Source organism: Octopus sinensis, linkage group LG11, assembly GCF_006345805.1.
Source record: "Octopus sinensis linkage group LG11, ASM634580v1, whole genome shotgun sequence".
Lineage (NCBI taxonomy): Eukaryota > Metazoa > Mollusca > Cephalopoda > Octopoda > Octopodidae > Octopus > Octopus sinensis.
Genome location: NC_043007.1, coordinates 49,917,496 through 49,927,172, shown reverse-complemented (window position 1 = coordinate 49,927,172; position 9,677 = coordinate 49,917,496). Strand labels below are relative to the sequence as shown.

Sequence of the window (9,677 nt, the reverse complement as noted above, 5' to 3'; positions counted from 1 at the left end):
CGACAAACCATTTTCCCTCTTCAAACATTTTTCTTCTTTTCTTTCTTTCTTTTCTTCTTCCTTTCTATCCTTATGTTTCTCTACTTTCCCATCCGCTCTCTAAACGCTCCTCTCACCAAACGCTCCTCTCGCAAAACGATCTTCTGTTTCGCTCTACGACACTCTAGTTCTCCATTTTGTCTTCTGTTTCTTTCATTCGATTATCTCACCGTACCAACCCACACACACGCACCTTCCATTCTTCCATCCATCCGGCCATCCATATACCAAAAGATGTATGCATGTATATATATGTATGTATATATGTATATATGTACGTACGTACATATATACACACGTATGTATATATGTATGTATGCATGTATGTATGTACGTATATATGTATGTATGTATGTATGTATGTATGTATGCATGTATGTATGTATGTATGTATGTATGTATGTATGTATGTATGTATGCATGTATGTATGTATGTATGTATGTATGTATGTATGTATGTGTGTATGTATGTATAAAAGAAACGAAAATGAGAGAAATGAGCGAAAGAGAAATAATTTAAAGTGGTCAGTATGTTATCAACAAAGTTAAATAAAAGTATATCAAATAACATTCAGAATAAATTCCTAATTTTGTTTTCTGAGATAATCTCTGTTTATATATATATATATATATATATATATATATGTAGGTCCCGGGTTGATTCGGGGTTAACCACAGTAAATAAGGTACTCAATACATAGCAGAGTAAAATTAATTTATTATATAGAATATTTATTATTTTTATATAATAAATATATATATATATATATATATATATATATATATATATATATATATATACTGGGAAAAAATAATGATGAGAAACAAAAGACAGGTTACCAATAAGCATATAATAAAATATATTCCGTTATCAAAAACTGTGTCCAAAATCATGCAAAAATATATAGTATATAAGTACATGAAAGATACATTAAAATACATACATATATTAATAGAAATACACTAAGAATATATTAAGATTATACAAATATATAGTGCTACTTAGAATAAAAACGATATTAAAAATATATAAATGAAATGGGTGAGTATAAAATCAGTGTAGAACATTTTAAATCTATATGAAAGGTCATAAGTCCTTAAGGTTCGATGGCCGTTTCTGAAGTTACAGTTGTCCAAAGATATGATAGATTTTAAGGTCCATTAATTCTTACCACCGCCTCCTTCTTCAGGGAAATTTCCACCTGATAAGTTTACATTTCTTTGAATTCCACCATAACTTTGTGGTGGAATTCAAAGTTGGCGAACTGTATAAAGAGCTACACTTATCATTAGGGGTGGTGGTGTTAGTGTTAGGGATGTTTTCCTTTAGGGAATAGTAGTAGGGGAGGATATTCAACTATTTAGACAGGCTTTTGCGGTCATTTTCGTACGTTTGTCATTCAATTTAATAATCGGGTCATTCAAAGTCACGAAAAAAAAATTAGCGCCATGAAGTTAGTCATTCAAATTAGTTTTTCAATTATTCAATTTCGCACTTCGGTCAAAGAATTTAGCATTTACATCATTCAAATTAAAATGCCCGTCGAGAGCATTCAAATTAAATGGAATGCGAGGAAGCGTCTTTTCGAGCATTCAAATTCGTTTCGGAGCAATCTATTTGACACTTGAGCAATCAATTTAGGGCGATAGAAGTTTTGGTTTTATCACATGATCATTGTTATCATAAACATGTGTTTTCATCCATTGTTTATGCTTTAAGCACTCTATCGTGCCCATTCTTTTAATTTTGGATAGGTATATGTATTTAATGTTAAAGACTTCATGAAATTGCATTCCAGCCTTTTCAATCTTTTTAAAGAAACTCACAATTACAACAAATGTTCCTTTTCTTTGATTTTTGAATACATTATGCTGTGACGTGTTTTTCCTTTGCATATGTCTTGTTGAGAAAAGTATATATTTCTTTGATTTTGCATTTTTTCCCTTTCATCGGAGAAAGGGTGCTATGTACACTAAGATAATTATTAATTTTCAGTCTTGAAAGGTAGCGTGGCCGAGCGGTCTAAGGTACTGGTTTAAGGCACCAGTCTCTTCGGAGGCGTGAGTTCGAATCCCACCGCTGCCAGCTTAACTTTTCAATGGCGGTGCCCCAGCATGGCCACAGCTCGTGAGCTGAAACTAGATAAAATAAAATAAAAAAATAAAAAATAAGGAGAGTTCGTTTGAAAGGATTTAATCGTCTATTTCCTAGCGGTCAAAGCATCTCGGGAGGTAGGTCTGGATGTGTCTATACCAACGAACACAATTTTCTGAAGTGATAGCGTCGATGTTACGCCTTGCGGTCTCTTGTATGATATATGCTCCTGACGCCGCGAAAGTGACGTTGCAGTTTTTCCCCACACTGACGATTGACAACTCGGCGAACGGGAACAGCTCGAGGGGCTCGTCGAAAAGACCGCCTCGTCCAAATGTACCCACATTCATCAATAAATACGCAATGGCCGACGACTCCCTCTTCCATGAACCAATGCGCGTACTAATAACGCTTTTCCAGAGTCCTTGCATCTGGGACGTCTTCGGCCAATTTCATAGTTATCAACATCACATCTAGATCCCGTGAAATTGCAGACACGAAAACAGGCGTCTTTCCGGACAATGTTGTTTCGAAGACCCTCTTCATCTGTTGAAGGGTTTCGAGTGGGTCGGCATCAATAATCAGCTGAAGCCTGGCTCGCATTTCCTCCTTAACGTAGTGTGCAACATGTGGTGCCTCCCATACCGTAGGTAGGTCCCTAATATGGATTGGGCAGTACTCCTTTTAATGCCAAGCGTCTGCCAGTTACAGGTAATCGGTTTGATGCCCCTCGAAGGCGTCAACCAGCCTTGCCCTATCTTCGTCCGATATGTGCTTGTACCTTACGCGTGGCTTCATGATTAAAAGTTGGTATACAAGAAAGAGATAGAAAATGTAACTGGTCTAGACTGGTTACGAATGTTGCCAAGAAAAAAACTTTCGTGGTCACAAGAATCACGTAATTTATTTCTTCTTATAACAGCATAATAAAATTTGCATGACAAGAAATGTCATTTAAATTTATCATTTTTAACATTCACTTCTAAGAATATGAGTAAAAACACATATATAAACTTAGTGCTAAATTGAATAAACTTATTCCGAACTCGAATGCTCACGTGCGAATCTGAATGTTCGAAAAGACACTTCCTCGCATTCTGACTAATTTGAATGCTATCGACGGGCATTTTAATTTAAATAATGTAAATGCTAAATTCTTTGGCCGAAGTGTGAAATTGAATGATCGGAAAACGAATTTGAATGACCCGATTATCTAACTGAATGACTGCAAAAACCTATAATATTAAAGGTAGAGGATTAGACGAGAAGATATAATCCAAGCTATTACAGTTCAGAATTAATGGAATAATAATTTATTGTGTAGTTATGAAGAGTTAGGCATACGTCTAAAGGTCGAATAATACCTGTGTCTACAAGAGAAGATAACATCTGAGAACCTATTTAACATTGAAGAATTATACTTAGGCAGAATAATTAATGATTCTTTAATTCAGAGTTTACATTTACGTGTATATTGATTGTTACTATTGACCAGGATAGTTTGTACTCTATATTTTGTACTTTGAGATTATGGATATATGTAACTAGTGCAGTAGAAAATTTGGTTTTGGGGTTCGTAAAAGAAGAAATATATGCACGATATCAATGCTTAAAGACTACTGTGCTCCCAATATATATCATTGCCTGGCGGTTGTGGGGTGTCATCACAATGCATTTAGATATCACATTTTTGCATAAGCAATATCATTCAAGAGGGCATACATTGGATGCGTGTCAGTTACATGATTTCCCCTTTGTTTGGTAGATAGAGTATCGTCCTTGTGAGGTTAATTTAGATTGATATGTCGTTGGTAAGGGTGGGTCTAAGTCGGAGTTTATAAAAAGTATTTGTATAATCTTAATATATTCTGAGGGCATTTCTATTGATATATTTATATATTTTAATGTATTGTTAATGTATTAATATATCTATATACTTTTTGTATGATTTTGTACACATAATTTTTATAACGGAATATATATTTTTACTTTCGAGTATCTAGTTGATGTATATAATTTTTGCTACGGTTGTTTAATAGACGCTGTCTGACAGCTAACATACAGCACTCAAATGCTGTCTGCCCTGAGCTTAAAGGTCTTCCGATTGCTTCACTTCTGAGATAGATACTGCCAACATCACTATGTATGTATGTACGTATGTATGTACATATATACGTACATACAACACGCCAGACAACAATATCTGGCGTGTTATATTTACACTTGACGGATTTTTTGACGAGAATGTTCCACTAGTATTCCTTGTGTTGGTATTTATGCATGTATTCAATAATAGGAGGACTCACTATATTTATTCCAGGTTAGTCTTTCGGATGACATTTTATACTGTATTTGAGATAGTGTCATATCGCGTAGGCTGGTAGTACGTTAATGATAATTTTGGGTAGTTGCTAAACACAGGTGTTATGCGTCCCACAAAAATATGACCTAATCTACATTTTTGGCTGGATCTTGCAGATTCAGGGGCTTCGCTGTTCCTTTTATTCATTAGGTAATTGCTATGTGATATAGCTGTCACGATTACAAACAGGAGATTGCAATCGAAGTGTGATGTGATGTCACGAGTTCAAGAGAGACTGCGCTTCATGTCCATATTACTGTCGTCTTATTTTTTGAGAGTGTGGGGTATACTGAGCATTTCACATCCAGGTCTTCTTTGAGGTATGTTAGTCCTGATTCTTTTGTGAATTGGGTATTTGTATGAGTTTCATCAAAAGGAAAGTCTTCCCGAGGGGCTCACTGCTGACACGTAGGATATTGCTCTATTTTTGCTGCTGTTGTTTAGCAAGTGCTGTCTGAAAGAGATTATGTGTCATTAAAAGGCTGTCTGCACTGATTTCAAACCTCTACCTCCTTCATGTCTTCTTAAGTAGAGTCTGTCGAATCCTGTGGAGACTTCCAGTTGATGTCAGCTTCTTGCGGGTTTTAACTTTTATCGAGTGGACTTCCTCTACATGAGCAGTCAAATATCCTAAATGTTTGAATCAGCGCTAGTACTGCAAATGTAAATGGGATATCGTCTTGTTGTAAGAAGCTACCATGTTTTTCTAAGTCTGGTATAATATTCTTGGGTCACTTATTATTATTCACACTACCTTCGTATCATTCGTTTCCATCAATACCTAGGTACTTGTAGTATTCTTTGTGTGGGATTAAAGAGGTAGACTGACCATTGATGCACAGGTTTATGGTGTGTGTGTGGGGGGGGGGCTGAAATTTTAACGGACCATGTCGAAGAAATCGGCTGAGATCAGATGAACACCACCAGGTCAAAAAACGGACCAAAACTCTCCATATGATACAACGACATTACTACGACTACATCAAGGAGTTAAGGCTCCTGTATGAGTATATATGTAGATGTTTGTGCGTGCGTATGTGAGTGTTTCTGTGTGTGAGTGCGTGTTAGTTTGTGCATATGTGTGTTTGTGTGCGTGCGTGTATGTATGCGTATGTGTGCCCGCCATCATCACTTGACGACACACCAGCTAGTGTGTTTACGTCTTCGTAACTTAGCGGTGTGTAGCAAAAGAAACCGATAGAATAAGTACTAGGCTTTAAAAAAATAAGTATTGCGGTTGAAACATTTAACTGAAAATTCTTCACTAAGGTGCCCCAGCATGGCCGCAGTCTGATGACTAAAACAAGTAAAGGATGAAAGACAAAAGATATGCATGCTTGTATGTATGTATGTATGTATGTATGTATGTATGTATGTATGTATATATGTATGTATGTATGTATGTATGTATGTATTTATGTTTGTATGTATGTACGTATGTATGTGTGTATGTATGTGTGTATGTATGTATGTACGTATGTATGTACGTACATATGTATGTATGTATGCTTGTATATATGTATGTTTGTATGTATGTATGTTTGTATGTATGTATGCATGTATGTATGTTTGTATGTATGTATGTACGTAGGTATGTATGTTTGTATGTATGTATGCATGTATGTATGTACGTATGTTTGTATGTATGTACGTTTGCATGTATGTATCTATTTACGTATGTATGTATGTATTTATATATGTATGTATACGCGCATATCAACATACGCAGCTCCTTACCTACCTACCACTCCTTCATTATATTCTCCCATTTATCTTTGTCTCTCTTACTCTTAATGCATATATATATAATATATATATATATACATATATATATATATATATATATATATATATCCTGTCATATAACGTATCTATAAACTCTAAGTAGAACAAAATCCATTATGCTGTAATTATTCTCCAAAAGTTATTATTCACTCGGTGAAAGTTTTTATTTCATAGCTTTACCGATAATCAACTTTTTCTATCACTTTCCTTCTCACCAATCTTTTCTTGCAATATCACACATTTCGTTTCTTTATTTCTTAGATTTTCTCCGACATATTCGTTATTTCCTACTTATTTCATTTTGACACCCATCGTTATAGTTTACCTCTTTGTTTCGTTTCCTTTATCTGTTTTTTTTTTTGTCACAAGAAAGATAATTCAATCTTTTATAACAGTTCCGTGTTTTTATTACTCGTTTCATACTTTCTGCATCCCCATTTTCTCTCTCACTCTCCCTCTCTCTGTATTACTCTCACCATGCGTGAGTATGTGTGTGTGTGTGTCTGTATACTTATACACACAGACACACATATATATATATATATATATATATACATGTATGGACGTACGTATGTATTATGTATGTGTATTTATATATATATATATAGGCGCATATACACATACATGAAATATGCATATACGCACACATATGTGTACATGTGTATCTATATATATATATGTTTGTGCGTGTTTGCGTGCGCGCATGTATGCATGTATGTATATATATGGATAAATAAATATATATATATCTATATATATATATAGCTATATACATACATACATATATACCTCTAAACACGCACACATACATATTAGCATTCATTTATATGTATATATGTGTGTGTGTTTTGCGTGTGTTAGTGTGTGTGTGAGTGCGTGTGTGTGTGTCCATTTAGTTGTATACGTTTATGGCACATAAACAGATGCGTAGACAGACAGAGAAGCAGACAAACAGGCTGACAGGCAAAAAGACATACATACAGACAGGCAGACAGACAAATAAACATGAGACAAGCAAACAGCAGACAGGTAGATAGATATAATTATCTCTCAAAGTGCATTATGAGTGTATCGTCGATCAAAATCTATTTGCCGAATATAATTTATTTTAAAAATATATTACATTTTTCTTATTTAGTTATATTATGTTATATGCAATGTGCGCGTCTGTTTATACAGAAACATACAAACACTCACACACACACACACACACATGTATATATACAGAACTCAACTTAAAAAATCTTGTTGCCTTGTTAGCGATCGGTTTGAACTCTCAAGAATTTCAATAAACGCTTGCATGCATACATACATACATTCAAGCATATAAGCACACAATATAAATTTGATTGCTAAAACCAGTACCTTGTATTTCACTCATAGTACAAAAAACAAATTCAGTTTTATATTTAAGAGATGAGATATGTACATTATTTACAATTGACGGATATTTGTTCTCATCTTGTTTGTTAACACAACGTTTCGGCTGATATACCCTCCAGCCTTCATCAGGTGTCTTAGGGAAATTTCGAACCTGGGTTCTCATTTCTGAGGTATTTTTCGCTGTTGTTGTTGCTATTGTTGTTGTTGTTGTTGTTATTATTGTTATTTTTATTATTCAGGTCACTGCCTTGAATCGAACTCGGAATATTGGGGTTAGTAGCCTGCGCTCTTAACCAGTACGCCATATTCCCGTGGGCATATGGCGTAGTGGTAAATACTGCAAATAATGTAAATAACGTACGAAACAAATTTTACAGCATTTGTTATTTTTCCTAACCATATAAATACGTACACACATTCACATACTCATCCAGCTGAACGCACATTGCCATACATATATCTGTACATTCTTACAAACATAGGTACATACGCACATGCATACTCGGGAGTGACTGTGTCGTAAGAAGCTTGCTTCCCTACCACATTGTTCCAAGTTCAGTTCCACTGCGTGGCACATTGGGCAAGCGTCTTCTATTGTAGCCTTGGGCCGACCAAAGCCTTGTGAGTGGACTTGGCAGGCAGAAACTGAAAGAAGCTCGTCGTATATGTATGTATATATATGTTTGCGTGTGTGTGTGTGTGTGTGTGTGTGTGTGTGTGTGTGTGTGTGTGTGTGTGTGTGTGTGTGTGTGTGTGTGTGCGCGTGTGCGTGTGCGTGTGTGTATGTATTTGTATGTGTTTGTTCCACCACCATCGCTTGACAAAGGATGTTGGTGTGTTTACGTACCCGTAACTTAGCCGTTCGGCAAAAGAGACCAATAAAATAAGTACTAGGCTTACAAAGAATAAGTACTGGGGTGGATTTTTTTGACTAAAGGCTGTACTCCAGCATGACAACAGTCAAATGCCTGAAACAAGTGAAAGAAAAAAAGAAAAAAGAATATTTATATAGTAGTGGTAGGAGGAGGAGGAGGGGGGGGAGGAGGGGAGGAGAGGAGGAGGAGAGGAGGAGGGGGGAGGAGCACTCCGTGGGTTACGACGACGAGGGTACCAGCTGATACGATCAACGGAACAGCTCTCTTGTGAAATTAACGTGCAAGTGGTGGAGCACTTCACGGACACGTGTACCCTTAATGCAGTTCTCAGGGAGATTCAGCGTGATACAGAGAGTGATAAGAGTGTCTTGCTCAAGAACACAACGCGTAGCTGGGAATTAAACTCACGACCTTACAATTGTGAGCCGAATATCTCAACCAGTAAGCCACTTGGAAGATAATACAAGGTAGAGAATGCTAAAATAATTTTATCATGAAATACATTTTGTAACGGTTAGTACCGGTTTTAGACTTTTAGACTTTTTCAACTAAGAGTAAAACAAAGGTGGATATTAATTAAGAAGAATAACAATGAAATTGAAGAAAAAATTAAATGAAATGTTTTGTAAATATTTCCATAGTTTTGAAATAGGTAAGACATTTTCCTTCTCTCTCTCTCTCTCTCTCTCTCTCTCTCTCTCTCTTCCTTTGTGAAGGCTCGGTAGGTAGTAACAGATCTGACGAATTTGTGTTTATGGGTACAGAGAAATATTTGGTTCTGAAATTTAATGGTTTAAGCAGCAGCAGCCGAGTAAGTGGAAGAAGAAGACGAAGAAGAAGAAGAAGAAGAAGAAGAAGAAGAAGAAGAAGAAGAAGAAGAAGAAGAAGAAAAGAATAAAAGAAGAAGGAGGTGGAGGGGAGGGAGGAGGAGGAGGAGAGAGAGAAGAAGAGAGAAGAAGGAGGAGGAGGAAAAGGGATGAGGAGGAGAAGGAGAAGGAGAAGAAGAAGAAGAAGAAGAAGAAGAAGGAGAGACGAGGAGGATGGGAGGTAGGAGGAAGAAGAAGAAAATAAGAATAAGAAGAGGAGAGGAGGAGGGGATGAGGATGAGGAGGAAGAAGAAGAGAAGAAGCAAGAAGAA

At 36.0% G+C, this 9,677-nt stretch overlaps 1 non-coding gene across 1 annotated transcript; it reads left to right on the top strand.

Annotated features, from left to right (window-relative positions):
• Nucleotides 1–2,043: 2,043 nt before the first annotated feature.
• On the top strand, nt 2,044–2,125 carry Trnal-aag. The gene has a single exon. It is a non-coding gene; the product is annotated as a tRNA-Leu (tRNA).
• Nucleotides 2,126–9,677: the final 7,552 nt, after the last annotated feature.